General features: G+C 44.6%; 1 long non-coding RNA gene across 1 annotated transcript in view; it reads left to right on the top strand.

The window, feature by feature from the left end:
• The window catches only part of LOC138567323 (uncharacterized), a 113,406-nt gene extending 89,112 nt beyond the window's left edge, over positions 1-24,294 (top strand). The window contains exons 2-3 of the long non-coding RNA XR_011302168.1: positions 18,435-18,501; positions 19,141-24,294. This is a non-coding gene — a long non-coding RNA (uncharacterized lncRNA). The remainder of the gene's footprint in view (positions 1-18,434; positions 18,502-19,140) is intronic.
• Positions 24,295-27,417: the final 3,123 nt, after the last annotated feature.

Genomic DNA, 27,417 nt, shown 5'->3' with positions numbered 1-27,417 from the left:
TTTTTTCACAGGCATTTTCTATCGTTTCATCATTCAGGAATTTAGCTTCTTCAGTTTTGAGTTCTATGGAAATCTGTTGGTGGATTCTTTGGGCCGATGTAATAGTGAGCACCATAAGGTCTCTGCTACATTTTGTCACTATCCTGCTGAACCCTTGCATGTATATTTTGTCATCAAGGAATAATGCAGGTTCATTGCGGACAGTTAAACCCAGAGGGACTAAGTTGGCTCTCAGGTACTCTTTAAGGAAATGGCCATGTACCTCTGTTCGGAAACATTTTTTCTTAAGATTAAGGAGGTCATCGCTGGTGGCTGTTGAGGCTAAGTGTTGCTGAGCGCCTTCCATGTTGAACAGGGTTGGGCCTTGTATGATCTCCTGAATTTGTTCTTCCGAGAAGCTTAAAGTATGTTCCATCTTAGGCTTGAGGGAGTGAATGAAGATGGTAGCCAGTAAAGTGAGGTCGGTGGGCGGGAATAGGAACAATAGTAAAGGTGCTTTCTAACTCCTAAATAAATAGGATCGACATAGTATGAAATAAATTCGAAAACATTTGAATCAAAATATCCCTATTATAGCAGTTGGTATATCTAGAATAAAGGACACGGGAGGGAGAGCCCAGAATAGGAACATGACTGTGGGCTAGCTAAAGCTGTATACAAAAAGAGGGGTACTGCCTATAAGCTTACTATTCCTTTGCACATTATTCAGATGCAATTTTATTTTCATATAAGGCTAGCTGGCAGCATATCATTTACTGTCATGTGCTGCCTGGCTGTGTACCAAAAATGTAGTTAAGCACTCAATATAGTTAGTTGGTGAAGTCATTTTATTACTGATTGCTGACCCACTTTTTTGAAAACATATTCATCTGTTAAAACATATACACTGTGAACAATGTAGGTAAAGACACAATGGGCCTAATTCCGAGATTGGAGGCAGCCATGGCGCTAATAGCTGGTTAAACCAGGCGGCCTTAGCGGGACCGGCAAAGGGACCTCGGAATAGGGCGCAAAGGGATTACCGGCACCGATGTCCTTAACGGTGCCCGGTATCCCTTTGCGCCCTACTCGGAATGAGGCCCAATGCCTGCCAGGCCTTTGCTCCCAAATTACAAATGAGTGTGTACATGTGATCAAAACGAAACCTCCTCGCATGCTAAGTGAAGGTGCACAACACAAAAATGAAATAATGAAAGAATTTATGACAATTAATATTTCTGATGCCGATTACAGCAGTATGGGTAGTTTGGAATTGGACACGTGGTCCGATCAAGACACAATGTATGGATGATGCTCTTGGCTTACAGCCAAAAGGAGGGTTTGTTAGACCAGAAACGACCTTCTAGTATGTATAGTATGTTGGCCAGAAACCAATCGCATCATGTGACCAACATCGCAATCCTAGAATCGTCAATGTAACCAGAGGGCGTCCATTTTGTGAAATGTCGGCATGTGTTCTTTTTCCTTTCTGTCAAAACACACGTCGTGAGGCTGACTGGGTCCCAACGCCTCATGACATGTGTTCCCAGACCTTGTGAGATGCGAGGGAGCGAGCAATGCTCAAGCAGCAATATATATACATTAGACATAATCTTTACGTAGGCAATTCGATCCGCCTACAAACATGCCGTACAGGCTAGAGTTCAGTGATTGACAATTATGACAATTATGACATGTTGTGACAAGTCTTCATTCAGTCTAAATATAGTTATTCTAGCAAAGCCAGCAGAGACAGCTTTCTGTTATGAGGAACATGGATCTCTTAGCTCGGCAAAGATATCATGTTCTTAGAAGAGAAACATTCCTTACTACGTTATCTGTGTGTCTCGGTTCACGAGTTAAGGGTCTGACAGTTCTGAAGCAGAAAATACCACTCTCGGTGAAGGAGCACCGCTAGGAGAATATAATTCATGGTTTAACTGCCTTTACTACAGCGTTTGCAAGACAAGCCGGCACCTGGACTACTGATTAGATGCGGCTTCTGCTCTACTTCAAGGACTTAGTGAGAGAGAAAAACAATGTATTTCTGCACAGTTTGACATTCCTGTCTGTGTTAGTATTTCAGCATTCAGGCCGTGGCCTCGCACTGTGTGCGAATTCGAAGCATACAATACATTTACAAAGCTTTTTGACAGAAAGGAAAAAGAACAAATGGCCGACATTTCACAAAATGGACGCCCTCTGGTTACACTGACGATTCTAGGATTGCGATGTTTGTCACATGATGCGATTGGTTTCTGGCCAACATACTATACATACTATAGGGTTGTTTCTGGTCTAACGGGGAAGAACATCATGTATTTTAGGTTGAGTCCCCGAAGTCGACGCCTCACTGTGTCGTCTGTCCTCCTTTGGCATTGTTCTTCCAGTGTGAAATTTGGGAAGATACGCAGATTTGCATTTCCTATTTCATAGAAGCCTACTCTGCAGGCTCCTTGTAGGATAGCATCCCTCTCTCGGAAATTCATAATTTTGGCCACCAACACTCTCGGAGTGGTGCCAGGTGGTGGAGCTCTACCCGGCACCCTATGTGCCCCTTCTACTGTAAAGAACTTGGATAGGCCTTTATTCCCCAGGTTCTCCACGAATAGCTCAGCACTGGGGCCTTCTTCCCTCTCCGGCACTCCGACCAGGCGGATGTTGCAGCACCTGGAGCAGCCCTCCACATCCTCTGATCTTCTTTTCAGGGTTCTGGTCGCCCCCACCAGGCTTGCAACTTGGTTTTTAAGGAGTTGGATGTCGTCCTCCACTGTGCTGACCCTCTGTTCCATTAGGTGACCCTCTCGCATACTTTCTGGCGGTCAGCTCTCACCAGGGTGACATCCACCCCCACTTCCTTGATGCTCTCCTGCAGGGTGGGTCTGGTGGCCTGTATCACCTCCATTAGTGAGTCCAGTGTCACTCCGCTCCCCCTCCTCCTGATGTTCTCTCCTCCGCCTGCCGTTCTGGTCCATCCTGCCTTTGCAATTTGTCCTTTGCCTCTGTGTACTTCTCCATGTGTTGCTGGCCCTTGACCATGTTGAGCGCAGGTTCCCCTGTGTTGGGATTATGGATCTAGCCCCTCGATCCCCGCTTGCCCTGCGGTGCCTCCCCATCTACGTGTCTCTTGTGTCCGTATAATAGGCAACTCCGGACCAGTTCCCACTGTGCTGTCTGTTGATCAAAGTGTCCGATAGTGTAGTGCCACTTCAGATCTGTTAGTGTTTAGCACATGTATTTGCAGAAATTTCACTGTTGGTCCTTTAAATCGCCACCTAAGTGTATTTATCTCTGTTGTCACCCCTGATCGGGTCTCACCCCTAAGATCTTGCTTTGCACCCCTTATCCCGCCGGACGTACCGTGGTCTGACGGGGAGGATCCGTTGCCGTGATTTTCCTCAATGGTCCTGTTATAGTGCTCTGGCACGCTGCTATCCCTCTTCCCCCTTACCCCGATGTTGTTCCAAGTCACTTTGTGAGCTTCACCAGAGTCCCGGCCTCCGGGGGTCGGTGGCATTGTGCTGAGTCCCAGTGGAACCCAGACACTGCAGCGTTACCAGTTGTGGGGCCCCTGGGCTATTTGTGAGGCTGCAAGGTCTCCCGCTGCCACTAAGTCCTTCCCTAGTGTTATGTGAGCCACTTATTACAGCCCCGTGGTTGCGTCCCTTATCAGCTGGGCCGTTACCCCCGTAATGGGGGGCGGCTCACTAGGTTCCGATCCTAGCGTTGTTTGCTCACCTTCTGATCTTGTGTTACTGTCAGTGTTCCGGATCTCCTTGTCGTCCCTTTGCTGGTCTCGGTGACACCCACAGTTGCCCCTCATCTGTGTTTCCTCATCGGCTAGTTCACTGCTTCATGCACTTCAGTTGTCCAGCCTGTGTGTTTTCTGATCTCACGGCACTCTCCCAGTCTATGGCCCCAATGTACTCAGCTGGGGAACAGTGTCATCTTCCCCGTTCTCTGCACCAGCCCGGGACCACCAGTTCAAAGGCGGGAGGTCCCGCTGTCACACGGGGGCTTTCACTGCTTCTCCTGTTCGGGACGGGGGTGTCTGCAGCCCTCTCTTGGTGTCTAGATGTGGACGCTCCACAGTACCACGTCTGGGTGTCCGTTGGTCTTCTTCACTCCTCTTTACTGTGGTCCAGCGGCCATCTTGGAAGCACTTCTCGTTTCGGACCGGCTGCCACTTTCAATTTGGTTTTCTGTGACTTACTCTGCATGTATCTCTTCCCCTTTAGTCACTGTCGATTTATGGTTGTTGCATGTGGGTTATGCCGCAGGATTTCCGCAGGATAGGCCCAGTGGTGCGGGAGCTCCAAAGATCTATCTGTTCATAGCACGCCGGCTGGCCACGCCCTGCAGTTTAGTATTTGACACAAACTTACTACATTGGGCTCCATGAGTCATAGGTCTAGCATATGACTGGTTGTGCCTTCCCTCTTTCAGCCTTAAAGTGCCACATGCCTGATATGCAGATTATTGTGCCACTACTGATCTTGCAAAGGGAGCAGACTGCCACACCAAGTTTTTGCCATCTGCACCTACCATGACTGACAATATCCTGTCCTATATCTACCTGGATGCTATGCTCTCTTTGACACAGCAAGTGAATGCCATTGCCGCCTTTGCTGCCCACACTACAAAACTGATTAATGCAGCCAGACCCTTCCTATCCCCTAAGAGCTGTCTCGCCATTGCCCGGTCAGTCATTGGATCCAGGGTGGACTACTGTAATGCACTCTTTGCCGGCACCTTGTCCCACAACATGCTGAAGATGCAGGTGATTCAAAACAACGTTCATTGGCTCCCGATACAAGAACGTATCATGTTGAAAACCCTGTCAATTACTCATAGATGCCTGTCGAATGCTGTACCACCGTACCTGATTGAGAATGTCAGAGAAAATCCGGAAGCACAATCCTCCAGACCTATGAGGTCAGCCTATGGGAACCTACTTATCCAGCCTAAATTCAAAAGGACAAAAGACGGAGGCTCAAGATTCCCTACGCTTGCTGCAAAACATTGGAACTCTCTGCTACATGCTCTGCGAGCTGAACAATCATATGGGCCTTCAAGAGAGGCTTGAACACCTGGCTCTTTGCATAGGTGCCCCGACTGTGAACTCTCTCACATGACGACTCCTATGTTTAATATGTTGTGCAACAGTGCCCTGATGCCCCCGGGTTCGGTGCGCTTTATAAATGGAAAAATAAATAAATCCCCTCCAGCCTTCCTGAGAACACTTTAACAGGGTGGGCTGAATTTCTTTCTTTCCATTCTCTTCAATTCCATTGACCCAGGCCCCGCTTAACACAGTGACCCATTTAGACCTTGAAGACTGCAATGTGTGAGGGAGCTCAACATCTAATGCATGCCTCTCTGGGTGAAACTACAAATCATGTACACAGACAGGCACGAGTAAGAAAAAAAGATGTCTAGGGGGCTATTTAAGCTGTAACACTCATGTTTTTCAAATGCTTCATTCCATCCCTCCCTGTGGAAGTGTTGAAATACCACGAAAGCTTGCAAATAGGCAAAACATGACTTTGGGCCTCATTACGACCCAGGCGGTAAGTTACCGCCTGGGTCGTACCTTTACCACCATGGCGTAAACTATGTTTACGCCATGGTGGTTGGCGGACTTACCGCCCCATTCCGAGGTTGGCGGGGCGGTAAATCCCCAATCCCCATTTACCCTTCCCCATTCCCATTTTTGCCCCATAGGGCATAATGGGAGTAGGGAAGGCGTTAATTACGCCACTGTAAATTACGGTGGCGTAATTAACTCCATGGTCCCTTAGCGCCATGGATTTTAACACCTGCTAAAAGCAGGTGTTAAAACCTCCATGGCGCTAAGGGACCTCGGAATCAGGCGGTAAGGGTCGGCGCTGTTTACGCCGCCGTAAACCCCTTACCGCCTCAGTCGTAATGAGGCCCTTTGTTAGCCTAATTAAGGTATCAACTTGTTATTTTCCTTTGGATCAAAAGTATATATCTTTAGGGAGACAGGTTGTTAAGGCAAATGAATATAATTGTGGCTTTATTTCCATATCCTGAATGGAAAACTACAAGTTCCAGAATAAGTTCAAATATTTCCTGTTTCACATCACTGTAATTTTAGCACTTTAAGGCACACACTCAACTAATGTTTGTACTAAGGACACCTTGCTATTACATGATATTAAGAATATTTGACTAGCCGCATAAAAGCAACAACTTTTTTGCATGTCAAGTTAGTATACATAATGATAAAAATGAACCTTTAAAAGGAGCTCTATTTCATTTCTCACTTAAATTGTATAGGTAGCAGACAGATTTGGTAGGTAACTAGATGGTGTGTGGGGGGTCTTTTACTTGGAAATGTATCATCACTGTGCCAACTGCCTAAATGCTTAAGAAAGGCACTGTTAAGTTTATCAGCAGTAATTGCGATGACTCTGTAAAGATGCCTTTTCTCATCAGCATTTTGTTCTGCTGGTGACAGCTGTGAATCTGAGCAGATCCCTTCACCAACTGCCCGAATGGGGAGGTTTGGCTGCAGCCCTTTAACTGCTGTCCATTAGCCAGACAGTAGTAGGGTGAGATACCTTTCATCAAACCTTTCAGTTGAGAGGTTGTCCCGCCTCTTTTCCATGCCGCCAAATCCCTACAAATGCAATTGCACCACAAAAAATGTAATTGACCCTCAACATTTTAATATACATTTTATATAAAATTAATAAGAAACCTGAAGTAGGGCATAGATAAAGGTGTGTGTGAACCCCTATAAATGTAATTACACCGCAACAAATTTAATATACATTTTATATTAATTTTATATAAATTTCATACATATTGTATTTCTAAACAATTGAATATTTTTGTAATAGAACCCCCATTTTTTAAATATACATTTTATATTAATTGTATATACATTTTATCACACCCTTATACATTTGACGAACCCCCAAAATTCTGAAGAAAAAAAATTATAATTATAAATAAATAGTAATAAGAGAAATAGATAAATAATGCATTCGTTTATTATAGCGAGGGGAGCCAATAGGTTGAAGGATACATTGTGAGAATGTACAGTGCCTCCCAATACAAATGCTGCAATACCACAGCCTTCAAGCTCAAGATGGAACTATCCATCAGAGGTGTGGGGATAGGCTTGCCTAAATGAAGCACCTGTGAGCACATGCCATCCCTGATTGGGCACCCTAAGTGACCTCTCTCTGTCAAGGAAGAATCACTCTCACAAGGCCCAAAACATTGTCTGGAAAATGAGTTAAACTTCTATCAGTTACTCCCCAAGAATAAGGCGGGTCAGGCTGACTAGGGTTATTTTCGTTGCTTAATGTTCCCTAAGCGCTTCCCGGCCTTGGCTGATCATTTCATCTCTGGCTGCTACATGCATTATATGATGCACTGCAATGCATAATGTACGCAACACAGGCCTGCATTTCATTGCTGTTTTTATATGCTGCCCTGCATTAAACTGTACTGCAGTACACTTGCATTGCACAGAAGCCCCCAGTCAGTATCTCAAACTCTTCAGCATTATATTGTGGAAGCAGGTTTCGGAGGCGAGAGGTGGCTAACCCCACACACCTGCAAGGGTCTGAGCCATATGTTTGCCTCCTCTGCCTGCACACAGGGCTAGCTGGCTGAGAGCTCTACAGGGACATCTCTAACTGAGTGTGTTGTGTCTCTCTTTCTCTTGCCTGCTCCCTCTCTTTCTCACATTGTTATAGTGCATGGGATCTTAATAAGAACACTTAATTCCCCCTACCATGTTACTTTCCGCTTCAAGGTATATTACGGGGTAGTGCAGAAGAAACTCATGGGTAGTGTGGCAGGGCTGAAGGAGGTGTCAATCCATTGAAAGCAGGGGCAGTGCATGGAATGGCCTGAGTCCTCTTAGCACTTATAAGCCACGATTTACTAGGGATTTCGGCTGGGACAGCGGATGTGATGATGCAAAGAGAGAAAACACTATGGGCCTCACTCCGAGTGGGGCGGTAAGGGATACCGGGCACAGGTAAGGAGACCGGTGCCGGTAATCCCTTACCGCCCTACTACGAGTTCCCTTAGCGGGTCCCTCCTTTAACGCCTGGTCTGACCAGGCGTTATGGACGGGACCCGTTAAGGGAATTCAGAGCCAATAACGGTACCGCAATCGTTACTAGCGCCTTCCCCATTCCCATTGAGCTCTATGGGGGCTCAAATGGGAATGGGGAATGGCTTTTTCAATGGGGACTTACCGGTCCCGCAAAGGTCGGACTACACCGGTAAGTCCCCATTGAACGAGACTGATGCCGGACACGTTATTGGTGGCAGTCATGGCGCAAATAGCGCCATGACTGTTGCGCCATGACTGCCACCAATCTCGTAATGAGGCCCGACATGATAGAATAGCACACAGCTGTATTTATGTATTTTACAACAGATAAATACCTTTTTTTTTAGAGCGATACATAACTTTTATGACTGTCAATATAGAGTTTAGCTGTGAATAAATGTGTTGGTCTAACAATGTTTAGAGTACAACACTAGTGGTTATAGGATTGTGTAAGAAGTGCATTTAAATGTCTGTTTAATCAACAGAGCACGGGATCTTTATGTTTTTTGCAGACAAGGTGGGGTGCACTTAAAAAGAACAATGCTCAAGCCAGAGGTTCAGATTCAGTGGTGGTGGGTCAGCATGACAGCACAGAATTTCAACCCCCTGCAGGACATGTGGACACAATCTGATAAGACTCAGCAGGGCATTAACTTATTTAAAAAGAGGTCATGGGACCATTGGCTGTTACACTGCACAGCCCAGCGCTGGTATAATTGCACCCTTTGAAGCGAAAAACTTTGCCCAAACGCAGGTCAGGCCACCGGCTGAGCCAGTGTGGAGATAAAACTGATTCTTCACAGGACGACACAGCAGGACTTGCACAGAACCTGTCCTGGCTTTAAACCTTTCATTGACAATAAGGTAAGCGAATATTCCTTTTCAAAATTAGCCAAATGACATGCTTTGTAAATATGACCTGTGGGGATATTCACCTGTGGCGCAGTCTGGCAGAGTCTGAGGAGTGGAAGGAGTGAGTCTGCTTTCCCTGCTGCTGCTACTGTGTTAGTGGCTCTACTGCCTCCATTGCTGCTGGGAGTGTGTAAACTACAAAAACTGTTCTCCCCCGCGGAGCGAGCACGGAGTCTGGCAGAGCCTGAGGAGTGAAAGGAGTAAGTCTGCTTTCCCTGCTGCTGCTACTGTGTTAGTGGCTCTACTGTCTCCATTGCTGCTGAGAGTGTCTAAACTACAAAAACTGCTCTCCCCGCGGAGCGGGCGCGGAGTCTGGCAGAGTCTGAGGAGTGGAAGGAGTGAGTCTGCTTTCCCTGCTTCTGCTACTGTGTTAGTGGCTGTACTGACTCCATTGCTGCTGAGAGTGTCTAAACTACAAAAACTGTTCTCCCCCGCAGAGCGGGCGCAGAGTCTGGCAGAGTCTGAGGAGTCCGAGGAAGTCCGTGGAGTCCTGGACTATCCCCGTCCCCTCTTCTGTCTGCCTCCCCGGTGCCCCGTAACTGGAGCCATGCGCGATGTTAAAAAATCTGCCTCCTTTGCGAAGACCCGCGCTCAATGGAAGTTGGAATCCGCGTTGTGCAGCCACTTGGACGTGCCTGTTTCAATCTCAGTACCTGTTTCGTCGGTGGGACCGACGTCTGCAACTATCTGGCTGCCTACACCTCAAGTAAGTGCAAATACGCTCTGCGTTACAAACACAAGAGCCTGCGAATGTACTAATCCTGCTGTGACACAAATGAATAACGTAAACTCTTCAATTCGTTTTCAACCTTCCGAAATATGTTCAAAGCTGAGTGCGACTCACCTGCTGGAAACGCCGGACGTGGTGCATCTGACGTCGGGCGGTAGAGCTCGGGTGGGCGAGTTGTGTACCGGGTCCACAGCTGTGCTCTCCCTGCCTGTAGCGGTTGCCTCCTTGCGAGAGCTGGCGCTGCGGGTGCTGCATGAGCACGGGCAGCTGCCCGCTGTTGGCTCCTGCTTGGAGGCGCACTCGACGTGCATCGATGCGGCCACGGCGGGGTCTTGGTGACGGGTCACCCCACTGGAGGTTTGAGTGGTGACGACGTGCCCGGTGTGAGGTCACCTCGCTCCAGATTTTACAGTGCCCTTGAGAGACTGGGTCCCTCCCCGCCGCTTGGCTTGGAGTCAGCGGCAGTCATTGCCAATGAAAATAATGGAAACAATGTCTTTTCTTTTACATTTGACGACACAGAAGTGGGCGGCCTGTCAGTTCAGGATAGCTCAATAATCCGCACGGCTGAAATGAATGCTCCACCCCATCGGGAAAATCGATGGGACTCCTTGGCTATTGCTAACAAGCTGCTTATGGATCTGACTCAGTTGAATAAAGAAAGAACAAATAAATTAATGAGCAATACGTTATCTGAGGAACTGAGCTCATCTTTTGAGCCCTCTAATAATCCCAGTCCTTCTTGTTTCAAAAAACAAACTAGCCAATCCACTCTCATGAGGAGTCTCTCTAAACGTAGAAGAGCTGATTCAAGCATTTCACCAAGCATCAGATGTTCTCAGATGAAGAAACTTAACATATTAAAAAATATGTCTAAAACCGACACAGACGGTACAAATGATGAATTGCCTTTAAACGGAGAAGCGCCAGACTCGTACTGCCTATCAGCGGACTTTGCATCAGATGTGTCTGTTTCTAACTCTTCCCTACTGGAACGCCCTTTTCCAAGAATTAGACGGTTGCCATACCGTTGAAGGCGTTGTGTATGATAGGAAGTTGCTGAGGACAAGGTAGGGGTACAGGTGCAAAATATGAAAGATCTTCAAGCCACTATAATGTCTTCAATGACATTGGTAATCTCCCCTTTTTTAAAATGTATGAGCATCTGAACGACAGCACGAAAGACCTCTTTAGTCTGGTAGCCACAATGAACTCCAAGCTTGGAAATATCGAGAACGTTTATAGCTCTTATAAAGAGTCACTACGTGACACCCAAAAGAGGACTGAGCAGGCGTTTGACTCGATGACTGAATGCGCTAAAAATGCCAACCTGGACAATAAACTCCTAGCCGGGGTGGCGAAAGAAGCCTTAAACATCTTTCAAAAAAGAAATGAAACACAGGTTGTGAAGAACCAAAAGTTTGAAAGGTGCACCGTTGAAGTGGTAACTGATTGTGAGACCGCCGTGAGCTGTTCCAGGTACCCATTCTCAACTGAAAACACTTTAGAGAAATTGGACATTTTAACTACAAATACTGTTCCAATTGATGTTGAACAACACAGAGCTACCTTGGTCACGAAGACTAAATCTAATCTAAGTGCACGGATCTCTGGAGGTGAGCTTTCAGAAGTATCTCTTGATAGAGAAGTGGGTGCGAGTGGATTGTCACAAGCAGACTCTACCCATTCCAAAGAGAAGGTTTTGCCTATCCAGTTTGTTGACATCCTTACTGAAAGTCAATCACCAAGAAATTTGGCTCTTCTAGATCCTCAAACGGCTTCCACGTCCAACTTGGGAAATCAGTGTCAATCGATCTGTGAGGACGTTATACTGGTAAGCACTGACGTCCACAGTAATGCTCCAGAACCCTATGATATATTTAAGAAACCTAGAAATACGCAAGGTGCACTTATAAATAAGATCAAACCAAAGAATATTAGCGAAAAAAACCCCGAAAAATCAATCTATTAAAAAGACGCAACGAGTGAACAGCTCACGTAAGTTTCTAAGAAACATCAAAACCGTCAATGTGACGGTAAACAGAACTATTGTTAAAGAAAAAGGCGACGAAATAAAAATTAACGCAAAAGTTGCAATAACAATATCCTGGATGAGCCTCAAGAATCAATTGCAGGTATCAGTGCTGTGTCTGAAGATCTACTGAATATGTCCATCTATGAGGAAGTGGACATTCAGGAATTGAGCCCGCAGGTCGATGCGGCATCGGCTGACGATCACGCTGCTCTTATGGCATCTAGTTGTGTGATGGACAAATATCCTAAAGAATTGTGTGAGTCGAAAATAACTCAAAAATCCCTTCAATCAGCTGAGCTGCCTGCTAGGTCGGAACCTGTAGTACATGTACATACAGACTCGAATTTGATTGGAAATATCATCCCAAGTGTAGAAAAAAGCGCAACTCTCTGTGACAAGGCACCAAGAAACTGTCAAGTTTTGCAATCAGCTATTTCTTCTCAAGATGGCTGTTTAAAACCAATGCCTGCTACGACAGAACCTGCAGTAAAAGTACAGACGGCTTCTAAAATGTTCAGAATGTTTTTTTCAAATACTGAAAAAAGCTTAACTCAATGCAATAAAGCTACAAGAAGCTGTCAAGTCCTGCAACTATCGATCTCTCCCCAAGATGGTTCTTTAAATTCAAAGCCTATCTTTATAACATTGGATGAGAAGCGTCTGAAATTGGTGGCCTTGTCACGCACCACAGATGACTCTTGGAGAGCACCAGAGACGCGAAAGAACGCGGTTAGTCACTACGTGACTCAACCTGTGGTCTCCTCAAGTTTCAATGAGCAGAAGAATATACAAATTGAACGCATATCTGATGGGAGGCAGTTGCACACTGCAGTGGACATGAGAAAAAGCAAACAAAACATGCCAGCAAATAGCATGAACCCCATTCAATATATAAAAGAGAAAGAAGCTAAAAACACTGCATTGAAATCACAGGCTCTGCATCAAGTACTTTTGGAGCGCATAGACTCTTCAGACGATTTAATCCTAAATCGTCACAACGTGCTAATGCTGTGCCATCTTGTGCCAAGTCTCAGAATAATTGAATCTGAAGATCAATTGTTGACTTCTTTGACGAAGATAAAAATGATGCAGTCATACTCCATTTACAATCAAAATTCATAGTGGACACTATACTGGAAGCAGGCCCGGTGTTGATCTCTCTAGGGTTTGACGTATCCGTAGTAGCAAATCATTTTGATCTTCGATCCTTGGAAAACGATCCTTGCAGAGCGGATGTCAGTAGAGCTATCCAATTAGATGCCCAAGCTACAACTTTGGCTCAACCCCAAATGGCGCATTTACAAATGAGCGCCCCACAACTTGATCCGTTGGATAAAATTGCAATGAATGATCACATAAGGATTACAATTCAAGGGACCGTAAGTGGACCAAGCATTGACAATGATATAGAAAGAGCGGATAATCCAACTGATAAAGTTAATGACTGGTCTTGGCTTGCAAGTACCCTAAACAATGGAGTGGGGAAGTAACGCCAGGTGCAAGGAGAACATCAAACCTGCACCTTGGGATCATGGAACACAAGAGGTTTTACGCATTTGTTTTCGACTTCTTGGGCCCTTGATCTGGACATCGTCTGTTTACAGGAAACATGGCTCTATGAAATTGCTATCCTTGAAGGTTTTGAGATTGGATTTAGCCCGGCCATTAAACAACTCAAGGGTAGACCTATGGCTGGGCTTTTATTGGCGGCAAAGAGAGAGTCTGGGTTTAAGATTTATGAATCTTTTAATCCATCTCCATTTATTCAAATAGCTATGATTGGTTCCACAGGGCGTAAAAATGTGCAGGCATCTAACCTATACATTATAAACTTATATTGGAACCATTTGGCCACCGGTGCTGAGACCTTCGTTGACCAAGTCACAACTTTAATTGATGAGTTAAAAGAAAAGGAGAACTCGTTCGAATTAATCATCTGTGGTGACCTTAACATCGATTGCATCACACACTTAAATCTACTTGGCGGCAAAAAGACATCTAACACCCGCCAAGAGAACATAATAAACCAATGGTGCGTGGAAATGAACTTATGTGGGATGACTATGTTAAACGGTCAAACAGCAGGTGATATACCTGCCCAACCGACCTGGAGAAGAGAAAGTCAGAGTTCGACTCTTGACTACATTTTCGCTTCTGAGAACTTACACATGAGGTCTACATGTTTGAAGATCATTAAAATGACCCACAGTGATCATGATATGGTGACCGCAAGTTTTAATAACACCTTTCAGCGTGACAATAGAATATGGCCGCATGCCGTGAGAACTGGAGCGTGCAGAATTCGTTTATACCTTGAGACTGAGGAGCTAACCCAGATCACTTCTGAATTTCATAAGAACTGTGAGATACTTGAATACCATCAGTTGTTGTCACAATTTGAAGAACGTAAACATAAATTAAAACATGTCGACTTTTCTCCTAAACTTAGATTTGATCTTGAAATTCTCCAACGCAGCAGAGCTCTACGTCGTGATCTTCGTAAAGCCATAAGGGGAAACAATGCTAATGCTAATAATGAAAAAGAGCAATAAAACAAGCATATAAGAATTGGATTAAGTCCCATAAGGCTCATATGTTACAAAATGACGCGGAGCTTATGCTGTCCAAAATGATGAGTAAAAACTACAGAGAATATTGGAGGCTAATAAATACCAACTTAGCCCCTCAACACGCTATGCAAGCAAATCTGGTCTCAGAAACAGAGTGGATATCCTTCTGTACCGACCTATTTTGTAATGATGTGACAACCACAAAATGGGTTGCTCCAGTTCTTACCCACTGGGAGATTGTGTTTCCCAAAGAAGATATCTTACAAGCAATTAAGAATGTACACGATTCCAGAGCACCGGGCCCAGATGGTTTGAAATTTTTTTCCATCAAACAGCATCCGCAGGAATGAACAGACTTTTGTACAATTTTGTTCTATAGGATCATCCAACGCCGCTGTACACCGAAATCATGGAAGTCTGCTGTGATCGTTCCCATTTTTAAGAAGGGTGATAGACGCAATCCTAAAAACTACCGACCTATTGCATTATTGGACGTGTTGGGAAAAATCTACGCTACCCTTTTGCAACAGAAATTACTGAAATGGTCCATCGACTCTAATCGTATAGACCCTAGACAAACAGGGTTTGTCAAGGGGGTGGGTTGTGGAGTGAACCTTCTGCTGATAAATCTGCTGAAGATGGAAGCGCACCGATCTACCTCGAAAGTGTATCTGGCCTTAATAGATCTATCCCACGCCTTTGATAGCATAAATAGAGATCAGCTTTGGAAAAAAGCTAAGTGCGTGGAATTGTCCACCTAGCTTGCTAGCTGCTATCCGCAAGCTACATACAAACACTTCAATCCAAATCAGACTATATCTAAAAGGCTCCCTAACAGCTCCAATAAATACACATAGAGGGGTAAAACAAGGATGCCCTCTTGCTGCCATCATCTTCAACCTGTTCATATCGGACATTAAGGAGCTCTTCAAAGATCTGGCTATCCTCCCACCTAAAATTAATGGCACGCATCTCAACTATCTTGTCTATGGGGATGATCTTGTTCTCATAGATGCCACGCCAATAGGGCTTCAGCGCAAACTCACCATTCTTGAAAAGTACTTATTGGCAAATGGACTATTAGTAAATAAACAAAAGTGTGAGATTTTGGTCCTTGAAAAACTAGGAGGCAACAATGGGAATGTGAAAAAATTCAACTGGTACCTCGACAAAGAACCGATTAAGATTGTGAAGAGCACTACTTATCTGGGCATGAAAATCAGTGCGAGCAGAAATGATGCACCTTGGGTCGAGATAATTAAAAACAAATGTCGCCAGTTGGCCTGTCAAGCTTCGCAGATCAACAAAAAATTTGGTAAATTTTCTTTGAAACCAACTATTACCTTCTTTCAACAAAAAGTGGTACCTGCACTGATATATGGCGGAGAATATGCCTTTGGATGGGGACACGAGCTGTGGAATTCATTGGAAAACATTTTTTGGACTAAAGTGTTGCGCTTACCAAAGGGTACCTCCACAGCCTGTATAAGATTCGAACTGGGCTACATTTCGATTCAGGCACGAGTAGCTTGGAATCGAGTAAGTTTGTTCAGGAAAACAAGGCAAAAAAATCTGCCCCCTCAACTTCGTATACTACAATCCTCAGAAACTGAAAAATCTGAAACAATATTAGTTCAATGGAATAAGCTATGTATTGATGTATTAGAAATGTACGATATTCCGATGCAGATTCTGATGGACAACCCTGAGCAGGCTAAGAAGATGATGTGGAGATCAGACTGGATTCATACTTGTACTTTAAGATCCGACCCGAAAACAATGAAAGATGTACCTGTAGAAAACAGAGCATATGGGCAGTTGCAAAGTTACCTAAATTGCTTTCCTAATCAACATGCCAGAGCGTTGTACATGTACTTTAGGCTTAACATATTTGCAACAAAGGAACGTTTTAGCCTCTGGCCACAATACGCTGATCTGGACTTAAAGTGTTGCTTTTGTGACACCAACATTGAGACCCTAAAACACTTGATATTGGCATGCTCTGGGTTCGTTCATCAGATATTACGAATCTTTGGCCCTATAACCTGTAAATAACAAACTTTGATGGTTGAAGATTGGTGGAGAGTACTATTTGTCGGCGCTGACCGATCTGTCCTTTATGCTCTAGTGACGTTTCTTCTTATCATAAAGGACAGTTTAGACGCTGCGACCCTAATCTAGAAGTCAAACCTTAGTCCTTAGTTAAAGTTCAATGTGGTTTATCTCTTGTATGTTGGTTTTGAAATTTGTGTACCAAACAGAGACTGATTTGATTAGATGATGAAGATATGAAATTGTGAAAGGGTGAAATTATGGAATGTGGAAATTGAGAAGAAATGTATGTTGTTTTGTTTGTCTCTTTAGAAGATTTGTATGAACCAATAAAAAAGTAAAAAATAAAAATAAAAAAAAAGATATATTTGTTTTAAACTGTGTTTTATTTTCTTGTGGAGAGGGTAGTTTTACAATTCTAAACTTCTCTGTCTGTTTGAGCCTCGCTAATTCCATAGTCAGATAGCAGCCAGTTGTTTTTTTTTTTTAAGAGATAGCAAGTTTTTGGTGTGCCTGTAGCCTTGAGCAAGTGTACCAACAGCCTTTCAACGGCTAGCCACGTTGCGGTAGATAATTAAACAACGCATTTGATTATCATGTGGAGCTGGTAGTTATAAAATGCAAAACTTCTGTGTTGTGTTTAGGCCTTGCTAATGTCACAGCGAGATAGCGGGTGGTTGGGTTTTTTGAAGAGATAGCAATTCTTCACTAGGCCTGTAGCCTCGACAAAGTGCAGCGAGCAGTCTTTCAACAGCTAGCCACGTTGCGCTAGATAATTAAATGGCACCTTTGATTTGTCTTGTGGAAATGGTAGTTTTAAAATGCAAAACTTCAGTGTCTGTTTAGGCCTTGCTAATGTCATAGTGAGATAGCTGCTGGGGGTCGTTGAAGAGATACATTTTAGGACCCCACCCTTTTCCCATGCCCCTGAACCAATATGCATTTAATTACACCCCAAAAACTGACCCCAACATTTTTTCATATTAGTTTATATACATTTTATATTTATCTGATATAACTTGCATATACATTTTATATATAAAAATGTAATTGAACCTATGAGGAGTCGGAAATGTGAGACGGACACAAAGGTATAGTTTTCTCAATGTTTGACATTTATTAAAATAAAAAGGGGGTGAGAAAAATGCCTATCTTTCCCTATCCTAATGAGAATATCTCTACCTAGCAAACTAAAACTAAAGAAAGATGACCTAGTGTCCAACAGCCTTTGACTCTCACACTAATATATACAACGAAATGTACAAGGAATATTTGTCTGTTCTCAGTTTAACAAAACAGTAAAAAAGTTCAAACGTATAGTTTGGATCAATTCCGGAATACCCCTGGAAAAGTTCTGATTTAACAAAGTTCTGTTCAGTTCATCACAAAATATCTTTTCCACCCACTGTGTTCTTCCACTTGGTAAAGTAAATGAGACTTTCACAAATTGTTCAAAAACCAAAGCAATTGTTTTGCTCCACAGTATCCTTCCTGGTAAGGCAAATGGTAAGGCAAATGTCTTTCTCAGGATTCAAAGCAAATATTAGCATATCACAATTATTCTTTCAATGGAATGCTTTTGTCAGGGTAGCACAGCAACTACCTTTGTTGATGCAACAGTTTGTCAAAATAATAAAGTTACAAATGTCTTTCCACAACACCTTTTTACCACAACCACATTTCTTCAAATCTACAGTTTCTTTCCTGTTCTACTTGCCTACCAGGACTAACTACAAGGGGTGCCTTCACTGGTTCACTCTCCTGCCAGGAAGAAAAGCACCTACTACTACAGTTGGTCTCTTCTGTTAGTGGCAATATGGGTTACAGATTTCCCCAAACTGGTGTCTCAGGAAAGGAGAATTGCCCCCTTGTTGCCCTTTTATCTCTTTGTTATAGTCTGTGATGTTGGAAGTGTGGGTTACAGATATCCCCAAGTTGATGTTTCACAAATGGAGAATTGCTCCCTTTTTGTCTTCTTATTCTACTTGCTCAATATACAAAATAGTCTGATTTTAGCAAAAGTTCCATTCTGAGCCTTACCATCTCTTGCAGGTCAACTCACCGGCTTCCTTTGGCATCTCTGTGTTGTTCCCTGCTGCTGCGGACCCTCAGCAGACTGGTAATCTGATTGACAGCTCTTCCATACCTGCTACCACCTGCACGGTTACTCTCTTGAGCCCCATCGGCCCTGCTAGATCGCCACATCCTCTGGAATTCATCTTGGGTCGGGAGCAAGTCTCCCATATAGCTGGGCACTGGGCTTATCTTCCTGCAGCTGACCATGGCTACGCTTCATGCTGCGCGTACTCTGCAAAACCACATGCCTTCTCCTCTTCCCATGCCGGCTTCTGCTGGCGTTCACACTCTTGCTGGAGCTCCAACTGCTTCGGTGTCATTCTTGACTACTCTGCTGCTCCTTTCCTTCTCCTCAGCTGTGGTCTATTTTCAGGTTTAAATGCCCCGCTCAGGTGCCTTGCCTGCAAATAACTAGACTGCATATTTCCTTCAGTAGAATCTTTGATCCTCATTGAATTCAATTGAATAATATAATTGGACCCCCCCCCCAAAAAATGTATGGAACCCCAAAATGTTTTTATATACATTTTATATAAATTTCAAATACATTTTATATAAAAATGTAATTTAAGAATGTAATCAAATCCCAAAATTGTTCATATGAACCCCCAAAAAATGTATGTACACTAAATTGCCATGTGGAGATCGTATTTTAAATCCATTTCTTGTATTCTCTTTAAAGGTCCAATGGATTCCATTAGTGGGACTGCACAGCCATCAATGGAGGATCTACTGACTGGCACTGGGAATATGAAGAGTTGTCCGCCCATGGATAGCAACCCTAGATCCTTTAAATGAAACTGCAGGGTGGCTCGGACGCCTCTTGACTACACTGGCAGTGTGGGGAATGCGACACTGGATAAGAATTGTTTTTTGCTGCACTAATGGACCTTGGAGCCTGGCTCCAGCCAGCAGATAAAATGGCCCTTGTCATGGGGACTTATTTGCGTTATAGGAATGTTTCATCAAAGGATGTGGATTTGGGCACCGGTCAACGGATCAGATGGCCCTTGTCATGGGGCTGATTTGCTTTGTCAATTGTTTCATCAAGGTGCCTTGTTTCACCAAGGGGGTGTGGATTTGAGTCCCGGGCCAACAGATCAGAGGCCCCCTGTCATGGGAACTGATTTGCACCAGGGAAATGTTTCATCAAGGGGCATGTATTTTGGCCTCAGCCAACAGATCAGAGGGCCCTGCAGCAGGGACTGATTTGCACCGTGGGAATGTTTCATCAAGGGGCCTTGTTTTACCAATGAGTCCTGGAACCCGACCTCAGATAGGGTTGGAACAGTTTGTAATGCCTTCCCCGACATGCGTGACAGGGGATCGTTTGGGGTTAACATGCTACCTTGAAAGCTTTCAATAACCTGAGGCAAGAGTAGAGTTGAAGAATGAGTTGGGATGTGTGGATCTAAATGTTAGCTTTTTTTGGTATGAGTGTATGGATGCATGATGGACGCATGTGGATTAATGAATAAACGATGGAATGGTTTGGTTTTTGGATGAATTGTATTTAACTTGTATTCTCTTAATTTTCCTTCTATGTAAATTTTAATTCTAGTGCTGATTAAATCATGATTCACTTTGTATATTAAAATAATGTATCAGGTATAATAAATTCCTTTGATACCTTGGGCCTCATTACGACCCTGCCGGTCCGGAAAGAACGGTGGTGGTAAATCCGCCACCACCGTTCTTTCCGGACCGGTTGATTAAGAGTCCTGCAGGCGGGAGGTGTCACTCCCGCCAGGTCTGACCTGGCGGGTTTAACACCACCTGCCTGCAGGCGGACATGGAAACACCGGCTGTGCCATAGACAGAGCCGGTGTTTCCATGGTCCCCATACCCGTAGAGTCATGTGGGATTCCATGGGAATGGGGATTAACTGATTTCCGCCTCCGGAATTACCGGGTCACCGGGTTTGTAATGCCCCGGTGATTCCGGCAATCACGGAGGCAGAATAATAATACGAGTCCGGGTGTAACCTGCTGGAATTTTAGGCACAGTTACTGATGGACTCGTAATGAGGTCCCTTGTCTTCAAAAATTGTATCCTCTGGATTTCTTTCCAAAACTATTAGCACTTTTCAAGCACATGTACAAAATTATGCTATAAATGAACATGTTATTGAACTAGGATAAGGTCAAGAGGGGCACATTTGAGCCTTAGAAAAAATGAGCACATATAGGAATGTATTCGGCAGTATGACCCTGATTTCCCTCAGTATGAAAACATTCGCCAGTGGGAGGACGAAGATGTATTTGTGGGGGCTTGTGATAGGCTTGTTATTGAGAATTTGAATCTTCCCTGTATAGAAGCAGTGTTGGATGCGCTGAGGGCTGATGAGTTACAACCATGTATTAATATGTCCACTCAGGAGGTTTGTGCAATGGCTTACAACCTGTTCCTAATGATCCCTGAAACATTTGCCGATTACCTATGTACAAGCATGCATATTGACCGCAATGTTGCAACTGATAATCGTTGTGATATTTCAGATTATTTGTTTGATAGCCCCTAGGCTGTCCCACTTGACATCCAAAATGGTGGGGCCATCAGTATTACCTTTGGAATTGACACAAATGCATGCATTGATCACACTCGGAAGGGAAGTGGCGAGGGGCGGGTGTGTGAGAAGAGTCAGGTGGACCCTGTTAATATTCAAAATGACCCCATTGGTAGTATCATCAGTATAGATGGCATCACTGATGTATGTGGCTATACATTTGGGCCCCAGTAGAGTGCAAAACCCCAAATCTTCAGTGAAAAATAACCGAGAAGACCCTAGTAGAGTGAAAAAACTCAAAACTTCAGTGAAAAAGAACAGAAAAAACATGTAAACACCCCTGCTTTTAAACAGAGCTATAAAAAAATGTTGGCCATGGTCAAAACTTTGGAGCCCTATTATAAACGTAAACTGGTGAAACCTGTTATCAAGGATTCTTTTGAATGTATGGAGCAGGTAGGTCGTTTTTACAATAATAAAACAGCTGGTTGATGGAACTACAGCCTTAGCGGTGGGACCTTGTATGGCCTCCAAGAACTGCCAAGCCAACTACACTCGAACATAGCATATTATTTTATGAGGGACCCTGTCAGTTCGAAAACCATAACACAGATTTTACCCTGCCCATACCCATTGAAAATGACAATGTATCGATAGCTAGCCCTACTAGACCCCAAGGGTTTGTTCTTGATACCCTTCTTTTCTCACGGTATGCTGCCCCACTTTCTGCTCTTATCTTGTCTTTTAATCATTGTTTTCATCTCTATGTGGATGATACTTAACTCTTCTTTTTTTCTCATCCTTTGATACGACTTTGCACTGTACTGTTTCTAACTGTCTTTGTGCAGTTCAAAACTGGATGTCTTCCACTTTCTTCACCTTAATCCCTTGAAGACTGAGGTTCTCGTTTTCCTGCTACTACGATCCTTCCTACTCATCCCCCTTCTCTTTCTCGTCCCCTTCCTTTCTACCATTTTAATCTTCTGCTCGTAATTTGGGGTGTACTCTTTGACCTATCTCTTTCCTTCTCCTTACATATTGCCTCTACTGCCCATTCCTGTCATTATGCTCCGTTTAATATTCATTGTGCTCGACCCTACCTTTTCTTCCATGCCACTAAGCTTCTTCTTTTCTGCTTGGTTTTTCCTTGTATTGACTACTGTTCAGCTCTCCTTCTTGGTCTTCCTGCTTCTCATCTCCTTTCTCTTTGTGCGATTTATAATTCCTCTGTTCATCATCTTTGTTCCTCTTTCTCCTTGCTCCTCGATCACACCTTTCTATATCGCTTCTCCCATTTGAGTCCTGTGAAAAACCTAGGGGTCTTTCCCAAACTACTCCCTGGCAATCTTCTACACAGGTGGCCGGGGGAGGGCCATCGCTTTTAGATCCCAACCTCGGGGCGGACAAGCAAGGGAGGATCACCTGGGTAGAGGGCCCTCAGGGATTGGGGAGGGAATACCTGAGGGTGAGACATGTTATGCCCCCTTCTTTGATAGTGATCTACTAAACCCCCCACCCCATCAGCCTTTATAGGATATATTCAGGCACACACTCCTCTTCCCCCCCAATATCACTTAAGTACTGTGACGAAGAAAAGGAAGTCAAGAGGAGTGCAGACTTCCTATGAGAAACACCATTACAGTACTAAGATAAAGAAGATGCAGATCAAGGTGCATCAACATACTTATTGGCCATGTCCCACTAATAAGGCCAGACAATTGACATCAACCATGCCCACCTGCAGCCTATCAAGTACTCAAGTGAATATAAAAAGGACACTCAAACTCAGGAGATGGAATGAGCCGGATGGCGAGAAGGAGGGGTATCTGAGCCAAAACTGCCCAGAACAAGGCAACAGAGAGTGGGAGGCCAAGACACTGCAAAGCTGGCAGGTGGAGTATGAGAAAGCATGGTGAGGAGGCCATGTCTCCAGAGAGCTGGAGGAATTGACAGAAGGGTGATGTGGGGCACGCTACTCCCTTAGCTCGTATGGCCAAAGAGGTGCTTGTTTCCATGTCTAAAGTAGGAAGCCCAGGCGGGTCTGAGGGGCCGGTGGAGAGACCCTGACCCCAGATGGGAAACCTGCTAACAGGACGAAAGAGAAGTAGCGGTGAAATCCATGACCGGTGAGTTTCTAAATGAGAAGAAACCTGTCGGCAAGTGAGAAAGACTGTATACATTGTATCGGAGTGATTACAATTGAAAGAACACTTGTTACCGAAAGCCTCCCAGCCACTATTAACAATCAAACAATGCTAAAGAGATTGTTGAAGGATATGAAGTAACAGAGTGGTTCCGTATAACGTTATACGCATTCGAAAGTCTCTGTGAAGGAAAGGAAGCAGCGTGACGGCAGGGGATCTGTGCGTGACTGAAATATAAGCAAAATAGAAATTATTAGAAGCTCCACGACAGCAGGGAAACTGTACAAAAACCAAAGTGGGGGAAACATTCCCCAAACTGATACAAAAAAATTGTAACTAAACAAAGAGTGTTAAAGAAAAGCATTGGTGTGCCCCCCAGACAGGACGCTGATCCAGGAGGGCTGCAGAAACCCCACAATAAGGACAAAAAAGGCTCAAGCAAAGCAAGGCACCTAGTTTTGTGACCTGTAATGGATGGACGTGCGGCCTGTCACCTGCACCACGACCAGGGGAGCCCTAACTGTGGAAATAAGATGCCTGATATACTGAAGATGAAAGTCAAACTGACTTGGTTTAGAGTGGGTAAGGGACTCCCGCAAGAAACCAAGTGAACAGTGAAATTTTTCCAATCAAACCTTTGGAGGTTGACCTTTTAAGGAAGCAACATTGAAGCAGTTGAATATGTGTAAATTGGAGAACAACTAAGAGGGTCTAACTTGGGTCGAGGCAAGCCTGAGAGACCGGTTGAAGAGGTGAATACTGACAAGGAAAATGTACTGTGAACTTTTGTCAAGTGAATACCTGCGTTTATTATTTATTTATTGATTGCATTTCTTGTGTTGTGCCACATGCCCGTAGGCCTCAGGGTGCCAAGTGAACCCTGAAAACCTGCTGAACGTTCTAAATCTAAGTGTCTTGTACTTGGGGAAGGGAGCTGCAGAAGAGGTCCATTGTCACATTAACTTTACTTTGAATACTATTGAGTTGGCCAAATCTCATACACCCTGGTACTTTGGAGAGGTGAGGGCAAGCATAGATTTTGATACAGACAGTATTTTTCTTTTGACTGACAGACTTAGACCCTTGCCTTAGTTTTCTTATCATTAGGGAACATACCCACCTTAGATTTAAGGCAAATCAGGTTTTTCCCATCCTGACTATTGAAAATAAAGGTTTTGGAAATCTACGTCTCTTGTGTCATCTCTTGATACCATGCCTGACTCACACTCCCGTCTTCTTTATCATTTTATTTTGATTGTCTTTAAGTATATCCATGGCCTCGCTCCCCCTTCTTTTTCCTCACTGGTCTCATTTTACTCCACTACTCAATCAGTTTGTTCCCAGAATCATTTCTTCTTACTGTTCCTAAGCCTCCATGATTGTAAGGGAGCAGAAGAAGGTAACTGACCAGGATGTGTCATGGTGGTTGGCAAAGATTTTTATTGAATTCAAAAACCTAGGTATCCCTAACTCTAAGAGAGGGTTTGCTGTCTCAAACTAACAATGAAAGGGTCTGTCAGAATGTCCCTAACTAAAGAAAGCACTGGCCTGAGTCAAACCCTTACCTGTGTCCCTTAGAATACAACTAAAGAGTCTTAATCAAAAGTTAAATTCTCTCACCAGGAGAATTACTTCCTTCTCCTGGTGTTTTAAAAAGAAAGTCTCTTCTGGACTCCAATCGATGCCAGGTGGAATGACTTCCTTCTCCTGGTCTTGATTTGCACACATTTCCAGATGTGGCCGGGAGGAATTACTCCCTTCCTCTGGCTTCTCTGGTAATGTTCAAGCTGGATCCAGGGGGAATGACTGCCTTCCCCTGGGTCTTAGTAGCAACAAAGTTCCAATTGTGTCCAGGGGGAATGGCTCCCTTCCCCTGGGAGGCTTGTGTGAGGGTGCAGAGGTAAGGCTCAGACACACTGGTGGCATGTTTTTGGGCAGAAACTTCTATTATTCAAGAACGGGTAGGAAAAATGCCTCTCTATCCCTAAAACTAGGAGGGGTGCCCTGCCTCAAAGAAAACGAAGGAAATTGGCAGAATGTGCAAAACTATAAAGTATGTCACTGTCGTGTCTCAAAAAGCCTACCTTTGTCCCTAACACTAATGACTTAAACCAACTGTGCATGAAAAAGCTCTTCCCAAAGTAAAGTGTTCTTTGTAGATCCAACCAACAGAAAAGTTCCCAGTCTCTCAGGTAATCAAAACTGGTGAAAGATTGTTCACAAATGTAGGACTCCAAGGCTAGGGACGTAATACCTTCCACTCGATTCCTTCTAGTACTTCTTTCTCTCCTTCTGGACCTATTTGGCCTGTATTGTCTTAAGCAAAGGTGAAGGGGTATGTGAGAAACCTGAAGGTGCCTCACTGATTAGTCCCCGGGTATCTGAATTCAAGGTGGCCAGGACATGGCCATCGCTATTGGATCCAGTTCCTGGGGATGGACCAGTATGGGAGGATCACCTTGATGAGGGGTCCTCATGGAGTGGAAGTGGGACACTGAAGGTTGAGACACGGTATCCCTCCCTTGGGACACCTTTTCCCCATCCTGACTAGTAGGATACATAGTAACTCTACCCCCCTTTTCCAATACGAACGCTTTCTCACAGCGTGAATGACAATGGACTAATACCCGGCCCATTTACCTGACATGTCCCAACACAAGGGTCAGGCAGAGTACCGCCAAATACACGCACCTGACTACCCTTTCCCTTCCCCATAGGGATAAAAGGTGGAGCACAAGAGCACACTCCAAGAAAGGCAGTGCGCACGAGGAAGCAGCCATTCCAGGACAGCAGTTCAAATGGAGGAGAAAGGCGACGAGACCTGAAAGGATGTCAAGGAGGGAGTTGCCCTTGCCCTTTTCAACCCAGACCTACAAAGCCTCCAATGAAAGGAACATAAGACCGGGAATCACAGCTGATAGGTGGTGTGACGGATGTTAGAGGTACATGGCACCCTCCCGCACCGATAGCCAGGGCGCAGAGACGAGGTTGCCATTGTGGTACCGTCCTTGACTCAAGCTGCAAGGGAACTGTGTACAGATTGAAGGACACTCATAGAGGTTAAGAATGATTTATTGTCAGTATAAACCCTGGGCCCAGCAGGACTCACCCAGCAGCAACCTCAACTGTTCCTCCTGGAATCTGGAACCCCCAACACAAGTTAACAAGAATACAGCACCCGCTGTGCATGGAATTCCAAGGTAAGAATTCCAACTCGCATTATAACACTTCTTCCCCCCTGGACTTCCAACACACACCAGCACTGACACACACATACACTACGCACCCACCTCTCACATACAGACACAAAAGCAAAAGCTTTAATTTACACCAGTCTCTGATACATAGTCCATGAACTTGGCTGGCATCCTCCTCTCCCGCACCGGATAGCCATTTTCACTCCCTGACCCTTCTCTCCCTCACACAGGCACCACTGACCTCTCTCTCTCATACACGGGCATCGGCACCTCAACGAGGTCCCTCACTGGCTCACTTAAACTGCTTGAACTTTCTCTGAAACCGTCAACACTCCTTTCTCCCCCACACACAAACATATACCGAATGCATCTTTCAATTGCTCTGTCACACAAGCTCCCGGCACAACCCTTCTCAACCACAACAGCTCGCCTCATACTCCACCTGGATCCATCGTCCAATTTCACATAACCTTGTCTGACCTTCACAACTAGGCGGGGTTGAATATAAACACTGCTACCCTTGGGCACACGTCAGGATTCTTTATTTGCACATTTTCGCCTACCGACACAGACAAAGGTTTCCTGCATCCATAACGCTCCCTGACCATCTCCGGCATCACATGAACCTGCTCCAGTACCTCCTGCATGTTTACACTAAAATGTGCACCACCACCCAAAGCAAGCACCCTTAGCTTAGTACCCGGCTTCCTACCACGCATCAGCTCAAATGGTGAACACCCCATCAACACAGAAGATGTGCATATGAGAGTCTTGAGAGCCTCTGACAGAACACTCTTCCAACATAGACCATTTGCCACAGCCAATTGAATAGCGCCCTTTACAAACCTATTCATTCTTTCAACTAATCTATTTGCCGCAGGGTTGTACAAAGCGGTTTTATGATGACGTATCCCCATGCTCTTCATGAACTCTTGCATATGTCCCGACACAAACTGCACACCGTTGTCAGTGACAATGCCCGCCGGTACACCCTCTCTATCAAACACCTTTTTAAGGAATGCTACCACCTTCTCTGCAGTCACAGTCTCCAAAACGGTTGCCTCTACCCACCTCGAGGTATAATCTACAAGAACCACAATAAATCTCAGATC

This window comes from Ambystoma mexicanum, chromosome 2p (assembly GCF_040938575.1).
Source record: "Ambystoma mexicanum isolate Mex_15411 chromosome 2p, UKY_AmexF1_1, whole genome shotgun sequence".
NCBI lineage: Eukaryota > Metazoa > Chordata > Amphibia > Caudata > Ambystomatidae > Ambystoma > Ambystoma mexicanum.
The sequence above is the reverse complement of the archived record's forward strand: the minus strand, read 5'-3'. Positions and strand labels throughout refer to the sequence as shown.